The sequence below is a fragment of the Lygodium microphyllum genome, chromosome 26, assembly GCF_053477565.2.
Source record: "Lygodium microphyllum isolate KBCC chromosome 26, Lygodium_microphyllum_v1.1.10, whole genome shotgun sequence".
In the NCBI taxonomy this organism is placed as follows: Eukaryota; Viridiplantae; Streptophyta; class Polypodiopsida; order Schizaeales; family Lygodiaceae; genus Lygodium; species Lygodium microphyllum.
In genome coordinates, this window is record NC_141160.1 from 49,792,416 (window position 1) to 49,796,338 (window position 3,923).

Below are 3,923 nucleotides of genomic sequence, written 5' to 3' on the forward strand. Positions count from 1 at the left end.
TCTGCTCATGGAAACATTCTGACATGGGCCCAAAATATCTGAGTGTACCATTTCCAAAGGATAGCTGCTTATTCTCCCCCTCTTTGGAAATGGAAATCTGGACTGCTTGCCAAATTGACAAGCCTCACAACATGATCAAAATTCACATATCCAAAATGCGATAGACCATGGACTATCTATCTTGATTGCATTTGCTTCAATCTTTGTAAATTGACATGACCAATCCTTCTATGCCATAATTCTACATCCTTATCATGCCCATGTCCTCTTTCAACATACATAGAGTTTTGAATCACTGGAGTACCTGTATCCAAAGCAAATAATCTCCCTTTCTTTCTTTCATGAGAAATCACCCTGCCATGTCTTCCATTATTGAACTCCTCAATGAAACATTCAAACTTATTGAATCTCACATGCAATCCTTGATCTATCATTTGACCAACCGATGTTAAATTCTTAGTATATTGTACATAAAGTACATCGCCAAGCTTATTCTCAATCCCATCTTTAGTAACAAGTGGCAGACTACCAATATGAGTACTTTTATGCAAAGTATCATCACCAATGGGGGCAACATATTCCTCATTCCGCATCTGGTCCTTGCTATCAAACCACTCAGCATGATGAATCATGTGGTTTTGTAGCTCCTCAATCAAAAAACCAGTCATTCTCACGAAGAGGGTAAGTCATGCTCCCAAGCACATGCTCCATAGCAAATAGGTGACCTCTAGGTGATCCACCTCTAGGTCCATAACCTATACCACCAGAAGTGCCTACATAGTGACCATATTGGGTCCTTCCACGACCCTTAGACATGGCATTTTGTTTGTGATAACAATCCCTCCCAAAATGACCAAACTACCCACAATAACGACAAGTGCCATCTCTTTGTGAAGGTCTAGACCGTCCTCTACCTCTAGGGAAAGATCTGCCCCTGCCTCTATGCATGAAGTCACTACGACCAAAGTCACCTCTTCCACGAGCAAAACCATAATTACCATGACTAAGTGAAGAGCCTCTAGCTCTAGATGAGCTACCACGACCTCTGTGGTGATAGAAAACACTGTCTCCACGTGTATTTTTACCTTGATTTCTTCTGTAATTAGCAATCCAATAAGCTCCTCAAAGTCAGGCATAGAGCCTCCTCTAATTGAAATAGAGGTATCCAAATATTTGAAAGCGAGTCCAAGTCCATTTAGTGCCACTAACACTAAATCATCATCATCAACATGTGCATTAATGGATGCAAGATCTTCTGTAATTTGCTTGATTTCTGCCACATAGTCACTGATACTGCGATTGCCTCTCCATGCACCATGTAATCTTGCTTGAGTTGTATCTAATGAGCCTTTATACATGTTCCATACATTTTTTCTATGATTTCCCATGCCTCCTTACAAGTACTTGCCTTTTTTATATGAGGAATCAAGGTTTGTGAAATACATATGGAGATCCAATGCAACACCTTCATGTTCTTCCCTGTCCAATCCTTATACGCTTTCTTTTGCTCTTTAGTTGGATGTTCAAGAAATTCTAGACATTCATCATCACCTATTATGAGGTCCCATAGTCCTCTACTCATCAAAACATTCTCCATCCTATAAGACCAAACACTATAATTGTCTTTGGTTTGTCTTTAATCAAATTGTCTCCCAAAATCTGAGTAATCTATGCACTGTCAAACATTATGGCTACTGCAAATTCAAAAAAAATGCAATACAAACTATCCACAAATGGTATTCAGCAACATGCCCAAATCTGAAACCTCAATGGTCCAATCCGAGACCAAAAAACATCAAAAATAGCCCAAAAATGAATGTAAAAATAGTTTCCAACAATGTGACTTTCATACATGTGTCCAAGAACTGTTATATGCATCCATCCATGATGCCAATATGTCATACATTCAGTTAACAACAAGGAACATCCAAATCAGATCACAAACGATAATGCATCAAAACACGGGTCTAAAATTGACCATTTTTCCGCAGTTTTTTTGTGCCAAGCTGGAAGTACATCTCAAGCTAAAACTTACAAAAAATTCCCAGAATTTTTTTGAGCAAAAAACCAGCCTCCAAATAGCCTCCCGTAAGTTGCATAGAAACTTCCCTTGACTTCTACACATTCCCAGAACAAATGTTGAGTAGATTCTTCATGATGTTCACACAACTTGCATCTGTGAGATTCTGTCACTGTTTTATCAACAACAAATATGGTGCAAACTAGACATAATTCTCAATATGTCCATATGGCTAGCAGGCCTTGGTTATTTTCGATAATAGGTATTCTGCTAACTTAGCATTCAGAAGAGATGGAGAAAAAAATGCCTTGTAACAAATGGCAAGAGACCTTGATTGCGAGGAGTGATTATTGAACCTGATAATATAATTACCAGTCTACCAAGTCGGCTCATTACTATCTTATGCCTTCTTGCCACATTTGATAGTCGTTGATGCAGCTCATCCTGTCCACACTCCTCTTAAAAAATTGGCCCATCCTAACCTGAACAAAGATGCTTCTCTTATAGAGGTTGTGAACTGTACTGCTACCTCAAGCTTCAGCATTTGTCGCCTGTTAATGTGCCCAACTTACGCTCTATAACTCAACTGCTTCACTGCTTACAAGTACTGTAATGGTAACAACCAAAATGGTGTGATTCGTTGGGGCTAGAGAGCACAAACCCAAGCTATGGAAAACACTGTAAGTCTGAGCAAACTGGGCGTGGGTGAATGATTAAGTGTTCATTTTCCTTTCAATCCGTTGAGATGGACACTTCTTCACATGTCTTATTCATCGCTGCTGCTTTGGGGCTTCCTCTACTTGTCCTTGACGTTGACTGTGCAGCTCTTCAAAAATTAATGGTCTCCTTCTCAATAAGGACAACTACTACTGCTCATGATAAGACCTATATACCATCCATCATACAATGATAGGATATTGGCTACCACTACCATTTTGGAGTCCTCAACACCTCTTTAATGCTCTGATACCAACTGACAAGAGAGGGGCAGAGATGCGCAACGGAGAGTAGTCCACATCGAATATGGAGGCTCAATCATTTATCATGTTCTTCTTCTTCTATCTCACTTCTTCTTTCATTCTCTCAAATTCTACTACAAGTGATATCCTCTAGTGATAGATACCCTCAACTTAGGGACACTTTACATATGCTTCTACTTTAGACACGTACAACCGTAGGATATGACTTAGGATATGTCATATTTATCAACACATGAAGGGGATTCACTTATGGGCAAACATGTGGAATCATCAGCAGTATGCCTTGTACATCATTCAACAGATTCAAGGACGATTTCAAATCAACCGTAAGGAACTTCAATGGGCTAGGACAAGTGTTGAGGGGGAAAACGGTGCTTTGGCCAACCAGGACATTGGTTGTTAGGAAGTCATGCATCAATTTTTTGCACTCTTACTAGGGGTTAGAGGATCTCTAATAAGGTCAAGGTCAATTTCCTTAGAATCTCAAATCTACAACTCCCATTAGATGTTAAGGAATGCTAGAAGAATCTTTTTCCCTACACCTTGTGGACTTGAACTTTTAAGAGGAGGCTCAAGAAGGTTTGGAGAGAAACTCTATTTCCAAGGTTGAATTTGCTAATGTATCACACCATAGTTAGCAAGCTCCCTATTGATACAAGCTTGTGGGAAACATTGCAGTCTCCAATGAGAAGCCTATGTGGGTAGGAGGAAGAACTAGTTGAGCATTTGTTTTGGGGTTTATGCAAAGTCAAACCTTTGTGGAGGCATGTCAAGAAATGGCTGGGCAACGCTAACTTCAATACATGCACTAGTATTATGAGGGTAACACTATTTTTTGACCAAGCTAGCTTTGATGAAGAATCTAGTAAAGTCAATATTGCAATTAAGGAAACAACATGCATTTGAGTGGAATGAATTTTGTG